The sequence below is a fragment of the Balaenoptera musculus genome, chromosome 3 (assembly GCF_009873245.2).
Source record: "Balaenoptera musculus isolate JJ_BM4_2016_0621 chromosome 3, mBalMus1.pri.v3, whole genome shotgun sequence".
NCBI classification, from domain to species: Eukaryota; Metazoa; Chordata; class Mammalia; order Artiodactyla; family Balaenopteridae; genus Balaenoptera; species Balaenoptera musculus.
This window is the reverse complement of record NC_045787.1, coordinates 36,782,893-36,796,304: the sequence shown is the minus strand read 5'-3', so window position 1 is coordinate 36,796,304 and position 13,412 is coordinate 36,782,893.

Here is a 13,412-nt window from a genome sequence, read left to right as displayed (position 1 = left end):
TTCATAGGAAACCCAGCATAATTCAGAAACATTGATATCATAAATAATCTGCCCCCAAGATTTTTTACAGAAAATGCTAACAATTTGTGTCTAAAAGTTTTTATTAAATAATGTGTGATTTGCATTCTACTATATATCTAAAAAATTTTTTCTTAAGCAAATCTAAGTTTAATCGTAAATTGATATAAATAGTTGCTTAGTTGGTAAGATATATTATTCAACCATAGAATAGTTATTATTAATTGAATTCTCATTTAGGATAATTAGACTTTAAGAGCACAGACTGGACCATTCTATGTGCCACAGTTGAGAGAATGTGGGTGGAGCTAGATAAGACAACCACCTTGAAAAATCATAATAGTTGTAATAATGATAACAATATTTCAAAAGCTCTAAACACATTTCTTATAAGTTACAGTGTTAGATATATTAAATTTTCATGTAAAGTTGGCATATTAACACATATGCTAACTTTAGCTTTATTGAAATGTTGAATCTGAACAATAAAAATGTCAACATTTTACTGAGTTCCTATGTAGGATAAGGCATAGTACTGAGTGCTACAGGAAGATACAAAGATGAGGAAGACAGTTTTTGATCCTAAGAAAAATATACTAAGACAAATATGTAAGTTAGTATAGCATAACCCAAAATCCAATTAACATGTATATAAAATCTCAAAAAGCTTTTTTATATGTACTGTCATCCTGAAAAATAGATAACCATGCCATATTATTAATCATTTTACAGATAAGGTTATGACTTGACTGCTATCGCCAGTTAGTAAAAGAGGGGGCAGGCATTGGAACCATAAGTCTTTGAATTCCAAACGGAGTGTTTTTTGATCATAGGATGCTTTCTCTTTCAGATGAGATATAATGAGTCTTATAGGGCAAAATATTTTGGTTCTGACTAGATCTGTCATCAGCTGATGACAGTGGATGTTAGAGAAATCAGATTTATTAAAGTCTAAGCAATGTATTATTAGATAACATTGTCATCAATCAATTATGAATCCCATAAATGAGATAGATATTAGATTATCTGAGTTGCTTTCTAAATGGGAGTTGACTAGTCTTCGGGTATTTCTCAGGCATGAGTTGAGGGTGGGTGGGACTCATTTGTTCTGTAGGGCTATGTTTTTGGAACAATTAATAGAAGGTCTGCACTTCGTAAGTGCTCAATATATATTAGCTATTATTATTTTTCAGCTCTTTTTGAGTTCAGTAGAGAGGCAAGTAAGGCTTCGGCTCAAACAGAAATTCCAGACTGCAGACACCAAGCTCCCTGCCCAGCAGGAAACAGGGACAGATCTCTCACAAAGTGCCTCTCGCCCAGAGCCAGGGACATTTGCCAGCGAGCTTGTTGGTGGGAGACTCACTGCGCTAACTGCCTTCAGAGGTTCTAATTCATCATAAGTTCTTGACTGTCAAAAGGGAGAAAGACAAAAGCAGGAAGAGGAGGAACACTTGACATACTGTGCTGATAACTGCCTGATTCTATGTGGCATTGCCCTCCACTTCTTACATGAGGGAAGTTTGCAAGCGGGCACTAAGGTCACACAATATGCACCTGGACCTTTATCCAATAAAGGGACAAATCAAGCTCAGGGAATCTCAGTATGGTTATTTTACAAAAAAAAATTTTTTTGTGGGTGTAATTGTATTATTTTTCCCTTTTTTCTATTGATTTCTGCAAGGAACACTCTGCTTTGCTCACAATCAATAAACTTCCTCATATTTGACTTAGTCTCCACCCTAGATTATGACCTTCCAATGCAGAGACCAATGTATTCTTTTCATTTCAGTAATCCTCTAATCCTATAATAATGCCGTGCACATACAGTTAGCAAATGAATGATTATAATAATATTAAGTACATACACGAGGCGTCCAACTGATAATCTCATGAAATTATTTAGATACTTTTTAAAGAAAGTGAGTGAGCGTGATTCTGTTACATAATCCAACTATAAATATCATAACAAACACTGAGAAACAATCCATTGAAAGTTGAAAAGAAACCTTGGCAGTATAAGCATAGTTTTCAATTTGTAGATTCTACAAAGATCTGAAGTTTATAAGAACAGATAAAACAAGTTTTTGTTGTGATAAATAGGCCTCAAAACTTAGAATCAAACATTTTCTAGTGGCTGTGGTACTCTCTGTAGAATGTAGTTTTGCTTATTTTGAAACCACTAAATTCTTCATGTGACATGTGGTAGTTGATTTTTGGACCATTATATTCTAGCTGCTAAAAGAATATAATACATTACATTAAACTGCCCGTGAAGTTTTGTATAAATGGTTACTTATGTCACATTTGTAGGACAGAAGCCTGCAAATGGAAGTATGATTTCATAATCACGTGTATCTTCAGCTCATCCTGGGTCTGTGTAATTTAAATGTTTATCCTCAGTTCACACTGGTGTGTCAGGTCAGTGTTTTCCTCTCCCAGAGAACAATTTAGTCTGTTGCATGTTAACCAGTCAGCTATATCTTCTTAACTGCTAATCGGTGTTAAATAAAAACTGATTTCAGTTAAACACATGACTTATTTGAGGCATGTTAAAACAATTCAACTTGTTTTTACATTAGAAAGCATTTATTTCAACCTTATTTTCAGAATAATTTTTTTTCACTCTAAATCACTGTTCAGTAGTATTAGAATTCCTTAGAGCATTGTAAAGGTAGAACATCAGGTAAACAATATTTCTTCTCCACTCTTTTTTCATTTTATGCAGTCCCTCTTTACCACCTTTGACTTGTAGAACACAACAGTGTTTGGTACATGGAAGATATTTACTAAATATTCATTGACTGAATTAATCAATAAATGGTTCCTAACAGAGAACAACAACTTGCCCATAGGTTTTTCTTTTGAAGATGAAATGTAATCATATTTAAGTTGGTAATTTGCTGTCACTCTGTCCTTTATTTTCAAGGGCATTTTATTCTGTCCTCTTGCATGAGACTAGAACCACACCAGGGTTTCCCTAGGCTACTGCAGCCATTTTAGCTGAAAGTCCGTATGCAAATTAGGTAGGATACTGCTCTATATCCAGGTTCCGATCCAGTGCAATAAAGTCTTATATGAGCTATGCTCTAATTGTTGGAGCAAGGCATTCTGGATGGGATCAAAATCTTTCAGAGAATAGCTAGGAGTAGCAGTGTATGCCAGGAAACATATACAAGTGGTTCTCATTTTCCAGTATTCATTTTCCATGTTTCCATGGTTACAAGGTAAATGGTGAAGCAAAATAAGCACAAGACAACATAATTCATTAGTGAACTGAGCACTTGTAAAATCAGTCTGAATTCAAATTTCCCTTCCCCCTAGTGTTTATATGGTCACTGTTTTGTGAAACGTTGGATGCTTACAACAGTACAATGCAGTACAGAGCAAATTGATGACAAAGTAAAATTGGCAATGTCAAGATTTTATGAAACCAATAATATGATGCTGGACAACTGCTGAAATTCGATGTCAAACGATTACCCAGTAAAGGTACAATGGAGTTCGAATAGACACACAAGGAAAAAGCCCACTAATTCTAAGAGTAAACAAAATGAATGAAGAGTGTGTGTTTTTGAATCAGGTAAATTTTTGGACAAAGTTGTATGAGAGAACAGTAGGTGTCACAAAAGAGAACATTTTGACCATCAAGGAATTAAAATATTTGACAAAATGCTGATGAATCTTTTTGTGCACAAAAATATGATTTTTGAGTGGTAATTTAGCCATGAAAGTTAAATGAGATGTAAAGACTGTAAATTTGTGATACTATAAAACTTTGTCAGATAAATGATTCTTCAATAAATGTAGACAAATAAATATTTGATTCATTCATCATTCAAATATTAAGCTCATTGGTAATTACTCATTGTGTTAAATACAAAATAGTTTGAAAATTTCAAAATAGAAAATCCAAATCAAACCATTTAAAAAAATTGAGTACCCAATTTAAATGGCCATTTTCTGGTATTATTTATCCTCAAATAACAAAACATCCTAACTCTCTAAGCACGATGCTGACAGTATCCAGAGATGTGGGCAAAAATATGGATATTCTCTCACAGTTATCAATTCCAGTAAATTTAATATCAATAGAATACTTTTATCTAATCTACCCTAAATATTACAATTTTGCTAATTGGCACAAAATGTTCATGATAGAATTGTTTTTCCTCCTGTATAAAATGCAGTCTAGAATAAGCTTTTGCATTTAGTTTTGATGAGTTAGTCTTCTTAATCTGAAACATTTTCACACTCTTTCCTTTTCATGTAAGCATTTTTGAAGAACTCTCTCCTTCTGTCTCTTTTTTCTAGCACTGCTCCTCATTTGGGGATTTGTGTGATATATCTTCTCATAACTAGAGTCAGATTATGCATTCTTGACTGGAAAGATACCAAAGTGATATTGTTATGTTGTTCAGGGAATCACATCTGTAGGCACATGATGTGTATCCAATCCTCATTAATGATGACAGTTTTGATCAGTGGGTCAAGGAGTTGTCTAATTTCTGCACCCTATTGTTACTACACTTTCTTTACAACTAATAAGTACTCTGAAGGGTGGTACATACTAGGCCATACTAGTAAGCAACTGTTTTGGTATTTTACTGTAAGCAAAAGGTCTTCCTCCTCCCTGCCACTTATTTATCTGTTTATCTTTTTAAAATTTATAATTTATTCTTGTTTGTAATTATTTTGAGGCTCAAAGTGACCCAGATTTTGCCAGTGAGAGCCTATTCAAGCTGGCTCCCATATCCTTGTGACAAGCCTGCATAATTTTTTTTTGATCACTTCCTTACTGTCTGGTATAACAAGATGTTCCAGGCTCATCTTCCACCTCAATTGCTCCAGCCCTGCAGTCATTTTTACAAGGAACCCAGGATTATTTTAAGTGGAGAATAATAATAAAGATACAATCTCTGGTCACTGTATGGTTATTTTTATTGTGGTATCTTTATTTCTTGGCCCTTTCAGCAGCCAGACCTAGGAAAAAATACAGACACACACACACACACACACACACACACACACACACACACATACACATATACATATTCATATATACATATACTGACATGCATCCATATCAAGGCAAACATGCATATTTTAGAAATCAGGAGTTTGCACAGGAATATACAATTCCAATCTATTCCCAGAGTATTTTTTTTCTTTGTCTTTCTCCGTTTTGTGTGTGATGGGGCTCCCAACCACGTTAACACATTTGCTCATCCTATAACATCTTTAAAATAGTTTTAGAATTGCTTCATAATTATTAATTAGGTAACTCTGACCTTACTAGCATATTTTCCAGTTCTGATCCAGCAGAAGTATGCTTTATTATTTTTATTTGAAAATGAGCCTGCTTTTTCATCTTGTGAAGAAGATATATGCTAGCACCCACTTGTTATTTTGGTTTTATATTTATTTTTGTATTGACGGGAAAATATCTTCTCTCCCAAGTATCTGAATTTGTATCAAGCATTTCTTAAGTAACTCTGAGGAATTTATGGGAAGGAGCCTTAGGAAGATTAAATTATAATACGAATTAGAGACCAAAGCAGTACTTACCCAATTAGCCTTCCTCAGTTTATTGCCATATTCTCAAACCACTACTTCACTGAATGTTCCTTCTACACTTGCACTATCTTTTCAGAGTCATCTGTGAAGAAACAGAGAAAACTGCAGTGTTAAGAGTAAAGACTTTCCAGTCAGACAAGTCTAGTTTTGAGGCCTTAACTCACCACTTACTAGATGAATGTCTTCTCTAAGCAACCATTCATACAAACCTAGTTGAAAGACTTTTGTGAATTAAATGAATAATTTATGTAACAGGGCTTAGCCTAGGGTCTGGCAGAATAGAAGAATTTAATGATCATCAGTATTATTGTTATGTAAAGTATGTAATACCTGCATACACAGTTTAACCCGCTTAGAATCTTGGTACCTTACTATAAGTTGTGATGCTATAGTTTCCCATTTTAACTATATTTCAGAGTGGAAATTCACTTAGTGTATTGATTGCTATGTTTTTCATTAACACAGCCTTTCGTAAGGAGATGTGATAGGGCCAGTTTTTAATTTCTTTCTTCCATTAGTTTATTATAAAATAACTCCATCATTTGCAATTGCCCAAAACCTTAAGATTACCTAACTCTTAACAAGCACATAGACTCATTGTTCTTCAAGTACATTCCAATAAAGAGCTGATCTTAAAAATTAAAAGGTTGTAAAGTCTAAAAAAAGAAAGGCTTTTGAAAGGTATAAGTGAGAGGAAGTCAGTCCATAAAATGCTGACCTTTCATCAAGTACTGATTGTTTTGCTTTCCTGTGGGAACATTAAGGAGGGAGTGATCGCATAGATTTCCACTAATGTCATGACCTATAGCTTCCACCCAACTTTTCTGCCAGTTATGGAGACTTCCCTATCCTCCTCAGGATGTGCTTACCTGTTTTCTTATGCTAGGTTGACAGCTTGTTCACTTCCCTTGGCCTTGGCCTTGGCTTTGACATCCACAGGAGGTAGGCAGGCTGTCAATACTGACATCAGAATAGTGCAAAGACCTTCCGGCAGCTAGAATCTGGGGCAACTTTGGCAGCTCCTACAGATTTGTATTTTCCATGTGATTATTCAGCTGGCTCCCCCCATCCTAAAATGTTAGAAGGCATCCCAATGCAAGAGGGCTAACACATGTAATTAGAGAGGCGTGTTTTTTTGCTATTCCCATCCCATCTGCAACAGCTTGAGTACCACTGCATTACTCATTAGGAGTCATAAGTCCTGACCTACTGGATACCCAAAGGGCTCAAAGGCTAGGGGTGGACAGCTTGGAAGAAAGCCAACATTGCTTCTGACCTTGGGTAGTCAAATCAGACCAAACAAGACTTATATTCTGCATCTCACTTTAAAAAAAAAAAGGTTTTAGAAGACTCCACTTTTATGTGTTTCCATGAGACCCATTATTTTTAGCTATGCTTGCTTTTTTTTTTACATTTTTAACTTTAGGGAGAAGTATAAGTGTAAGAATATAGCCTAGCAAATTAACAGTTTCCAAAAAAGATTTAAAAAGTCAAAAATATGAAAATGTATACTGGAAAAATGCTCTTTAGTTATCATTTCCATACTAATAGAATACATTAATGTTCATTGTTAATAATTATGGGTAAGACAAGTGAAAAAAATTCAGAAGAACTAAATTTGCAACCTTTTTGTTTCTTTCTGGAAATAGCTCCCCCCTAATTGGCTTTATAATTTGGACAACTTGGTATTCTAAACAAATCAGCTGGTATATAAAAACAGGTGTATAAAGATCATTGTCTTTGAAAGTCTTTCCATTTAACAAAAGCAAGAAAATTGACTGAGTTAGAAAAATCAAGTGATGAATGAAAGCTTCCCAACAATGCCTCTATTCATGTTTTTCATATTGAGGGGAACCTCCCAGAATATTTTCCCAATAGTGACATTCTATCTGAATGCTATCATGACCCTCTATCCTCCACAATCATGACCACAGTGGTGTCTTTTAAACACATAGATAAGTTGTATGGAGGGAGAGAAGAAAGAGGGAGGAAGAGAGGGAAGGAAGAAAGGGAAAAAAAGGGAGGGGGGAGAGAGAGAGAAAGAGAGAGAGAATAAGGGAGACAGAGAGAAAGAAAGACAAGAAGATGAAAAGGACAGAATAAAGGCATAAAAATGGAATAGGGAAAGAGTACAATGAAGTAGTTTCATTTGTTTTGTGCTCATCAAGAATTTTTTCTAAAGAGATGTAAAGCCATGTCACGAATAATTAGCAACAAAATTACCTGTCCTCTGCCCTCTTATACTCCCCCTCCCCCATAACTCCTGTTCTTGCAGTTTCTTATGTCAGCAATTAACAACCTCATTCCTCCAACTGCACAGTTGGGAGACCTCGGGATCACCCTGGCCTCCTCTCTTTCTCTTACATACAACATCTGCAAATTCTGTTGACTCTACACTCAAAACAAATATCTAGAATCGTGTGATTTCTCTTTACCTCTATCAATATCACGTTGGTAAAAAGTAATATCATTTTATGCCTGGATTTTTGCTTTAGTTGCCTAACTGGTTTCATGTTTCCATCCCTGCCAACCGTCAGTCAAAATCTCAATGAAGCAGCGGGAGACATTCTTTTAAAAACATCATGCCACTCTTTTGCTTAAAAAAAATCAAATGGTTTCCCATCTTGAAATGAAAATCCAAGACTTTAGTATGGCTTATGAGGTGCTATCTATTCAACTTCTGTACCTCCACCGCCCGCGACCATATCAGAATTATCTTTCTGAACTGAATTGCTACCATTCTGCCCTTTCCTCTTGTTCACTCTGTATAGCAATTCCTCCATGATACCAAATATGTTCTTGCTTCAGAAACTTTGCACATGATATGGCCTATGCTCTCTCTCTCAAAATCATCCTCAATTTTGCAAAATTAACTTTATATCAGTGAAGTCTCACCCGATTGTCTGTTCATCAACATCTAACATGTATTTTATTTATTTACTTGTTCATTATCTGCCTTCCTCCACTAGAAAAATATGAACATCATGAAAGCAGAACTTTGCCAGTTTTATTCCTCGATTCCCAGGACCTAGAAGTGGTTGGATTCAAGACACAGATAGCATATAGCGAGTGCTTAGTAATTATTCACTGAATAAATTAATGAATAGTTAGACTGAAGAAATGATTTGTATTAGAACAGGAAAAGCTGGACATAGGCAGAATCAGAAAGGAAGCTTGTTCATTTTTGCTCTCCTTTAGTCCCTTTTCCACTTTCTTACTCCTCTCCTGGGTGGCTGATAGTGGGGTGATAGAAAGAACCTGGAGTTTAGAATCAGGAAGACTTGTGAGTGACTTCCTGGTGGTATGACATTGGACAAGTTACTCATCTTTCTGAGACTTTGTTCTGTCTTCCGCAAGATGGCAATGATAACTTTATCCATGTAATTGCTATAAATATTAAATGATATTAAACATATAAATTGTCTGTTGCAGCTTTTGGCAAAGATCCACTCCGATTCCCTTAGATGTCTTCTACCATTTCTGTGCATGCCTTCCCAGGTTTCTCAGTGCTTCTGTTTCTGGCCAACATTTACTTTCTCTTCGCAGACTTCCCTTGGGCTACTAAAGCTGCTGTGTCTCTGGAGTTAGAGAGACAAAAGTACCTAGGAGTTCACTTCCATCCACCATCACCTCAAGGTCCTTAGATGTTGACTGACTGGTGTGGGATATAAAAGTTCAGTTTCCTTGCCTCTGGTTAGGATAAACTCTGAGATCCCCTCCAGAATCAGGCCGAAGCTTCCCTTTATGGGATCTTGCCTGAATTTGCAAATGTCCCTGGTTTCTTTCCCTTCCCTATCTTGCTTCCACCACTCCCTTATGGTTTTCCTCAAAGTGCTTCCTCAATAAATGACTCACACACAGATCTTGATCTCAGGGCTGCTTTTGGGGAACAGATCTAAGAATTTTCCAAGAATAAATGTCTGGAGGAATCATTGATAATTAGAGCCCAGGGGTTACTTCATGGTTGCTTTTAATCTGAAGAAAACTTTCTCAGCCCTAAAGCATTAAGTAATTTAGATTCTCAACAATTTTATATAAGAAAAGAGTATCACATCCAGTAAGAGGCCTTGAATTTTCAAAGCTGGAACAATGTTTCCTCATTCTCCATTCTTTCGATAAGATTGAGGCAGACAGGTTTGTATTATGCGATTGTTTGCTTGTTCTGTTTGTTTGCATGTGCCAGTGTAATTTTAAGAGGCAGTCCTCTAATCCTCAGTTGATTACTTAATTTCTTAGTCTTGCTCTTCTTCACCTTCCCAAGATGGCCATCTTCACCTGTGCACAGCCCACTCAGCCCTCAAGCTCCAGGCCATTCCCTCCTCTATAAAAACTAAGATAAATACACCTGACATTTTTTTTTCCTTTCTCTAGTTTTTTCTGTACTAATATTCTGTGTAATACAACTTAGCATATCTCTCACTTTTTCTTTCTCTTTTACTTTTTTAAGTTTTGTTTCTCTCCTATGTTCTAACTAGATGAAAGCTCCATGTGAGAAGAGACTTTTTTGTTTCCATTTTATAAAATTTAACTCTTTATTATGAGATAATTGTAGATTCACATGTATGAAATAATACAGAGATCTCATATCTCCTTTACCATTTCCCCTGGTGGTAACCTCTTGCAAAACTGTAGTTCAATATCACAATCTGGATATTGGCATTGATAAGACTGACAATAGAACATTTCCATTACCACAAAGATCTCTCGTGTTGCCCTTTCATAACCATCCCCACTTCCCTCCCACCCCCACTTCCTTCTTAACCACTGGCAATCAGTAATCTATTCTCCATTTCTGTAATTTTACCATTTCAGGAATGATACATAAATGGAACCACACACTATACATCTTTTGGACTTAGCTTTTTTCACTCACTCAGCATAGTTCTTTAGCGATGCATCAGTTTTATTTCTTCCTGTTTGGTTGGTATTCCTTTTGTCTTTCTTTTTTTGTGTGTGTGTGCTTTGCACTGGCTAGAACTTCCAGCAGTCTGTTGAATAAGAGAGAAAAGGGCAAACATGCTTGACTTTTCCTAATCTGAGAAAGGAAATATTCAGTCTTTCATCAAGTACAATGTTAGCTCTATTTTTTTAGTATTTCCTTTTTATCAATTGAGGAAGTTCTCTATTTCTATTTTTCTGAGAGATTTTATTATGAATGGGTACTGAATTTTGTCAAATGCTTATTTTGAATTGATATGATCATGTGATCTTTCTTTTTATCCTGTTAGTATGAGGAATTGCATTGATAGATTTTCAAATATTCAACTGTCATTCATGAAATAAATCGCACCTGGTCATGCTGTATAATTATTTTTATATATTGAATAGTTGAATTTGCTAAGAATTCTTGTTGCCATATTCATGAGGGTTATTGAGTTGTAGTTTTCCTTTTTGTACCATCTTTGTCTGATTTTGGTGTCAGGGTTATATTATCTTTATGACTGAATTGGAAAGTGTTCCTTTCTCTTCTACTCTCTGGAAGAAATTGTATAGAATTGGTGTTAATTCTTTGACTATTCTGTAGACTTCTCCAGTGTAACCATCTGGCTCTGGAGATTTCTATTTTGGGAGTATATATAATTATGAATTTAATTTCTTTAATAGTTATGGAGCTACTGAAATGATGAATTTCATATTTGATGATTTGTGGTAGTTTGTTTTTTTGAGGAAATGGTCCATTTCATCTGTGTTGTCAAATTTAATGTCTGTAGAGTTATTCCTAGAATCCTATGATTATTCTTTTGATGTCTGCAGGGTCTGTAGTGATATTGCCTGCTTCATTCTCAGTATCTGCAGTTTATGTCTTCTCTCTTTTATTTTGGCAGTGTTACTGGAGATGTGCCAATTTTATTATTTTCTCAAAGAACCAACTTTTTGTCTCACTGAATTTTTTCTTTTGTTTTTATGTTTTCAATTTCATTGATTTCTGCTTATGTCTTTATTATTTCCTTCTTTTTTCTTGCTTAGGGTTTAGTTTGCATTTATTTTTTTAGGTTCTTGAAGTCGTAGCATAGATAATTAAGACTTTTTAAAATCTTTTCTAATGTATGTAATTAGTACTATAAATTTCCCTCTCAAGATGCTTTAGCTTTGTCTTGCAAATTTTTATGTGCTATATTTTAATTTTCACTTAATTCAGTGTATTTTTTTTTTTTTGAGTCTTTCTCTTTAAACCATGTTTTTTTTAAAGATATGTTGTTTAGTTTCCAGGTGTTTGCAGATTCTGTTATCTTTCTGTTACTGGTTTCTAATTTGATTCCATTGTGGTTATTAAAAATATTGTGTGATTTTAATACTTGAAGGTTATTGATGTTTATCTTATGTCTATAGATATGATCTAACTTGGTATTTGTTCTGTAGGCACTGGAAAAAAAATGTGAATTCTATTGTTTGGTCAACTGTTCTATAAATGTCAATTATATCCTGTTATTTGATCGTCTGTTTAGTTCTTCTATATCTTTGATGATTTTCTCTTTAGTTATTCTTTCAACTTTTGAGAGGGGAGTTGAAATCACCATATATAATTGTGGATTTGTCTATACCACAGTTCTATTAATTGTTGCTTTGTATATTTTGCTTGGTGCATATATATTTAGGATTGCTATGTCTTTTTTGTGGAACTACCCTTTTATCATCATATAAAATCTTTCTTTGTCTCTGATAATTTTTTGTTTGTTTTGATGTCTAATTTGGCCTTTGTTGTTGTACATGGGGTATTTTTTCTGTGGTGTTTTCCTGAAATAGAGTGGTTATTGTCAAAAAGGTTTCTGTTTTCCTGGATGTTCTTTGGCTATGGAGAGAGCATACTTTTGTTAGGGCTTCTTTGTTTGTTTGTACCTGTTTGTGTCTTTGGATTGCCAGTCTCTGAAACTCTCAGTCTGAGATATATGAGGTAAAAAGACAACCTAGGGAAGTACCATAATCTCTTCTTTGGGTTCCAAAGTTTCTAGCCAGTCTGCCTTCATCTATCTTTCAGAGTCTATTTATGTTTGTTTTATGAATAATATTAAAGGTTTTTTAGTAATACTTAGGAAAGAATAGGAAAAATATGTTTACTCTGTCTTCCTGGGATCAGAAGTCAGAAGAGATTTTTTTGTTTATTGTTGTTAAATATTTTGTATCACACACAATTTTAAGTGTATATGAAGAATTCAATAACTGCTAATTTATTTATTGGTAAGTTGAAACAAATACATAAAACAAATTAGAAATAGAGTAAACTATCATTTAGTATGTAGCTCTGAGATAAATGCATTGGGATATAGTTTGGTAAATCATGGGCTTAAAACAAAAATAGTCACAGCCATGATATTGTAGAGTTAACTATACAGCAGATTATACTCTGAGGTGCCCTTTATATCAGTGTTTTAAAATAGTAGTTATCATGATTTTTAGTTTATAAATATTAGGTTTTTCCACTACTCAATCCGTACCTTCTGCCAAACCACAGAATTCTTCCCCGTGCCCCGAGGAAAATTTATTAAATGACAGTTCTTATTAAGGTAACTGTATTCTATCCTCAGAAAAGCTATTTAGGGAAAAGAAAGAGCTTTACCAAGGTGTCCAGTAAAAATTTGTTCCTGTAATTTTATGTGGGACAAGCATTTGGTGCCTAGGTCACATTAAGATTTATTTTAAACTCTCAGAATGACTGGGAGGGAATTTTGACATTTCACTGTTCACTTAGTTAAGATGAACATTACCAGGAAAAACTTTAGTAATACTATATTTGTGGATATAATATTTGGAAACTTCTATAATGTAGTTTTAAAATGAATTCTGCCCTTATATTTGTCATTCTAAGTAAATAAGTAAGCTGC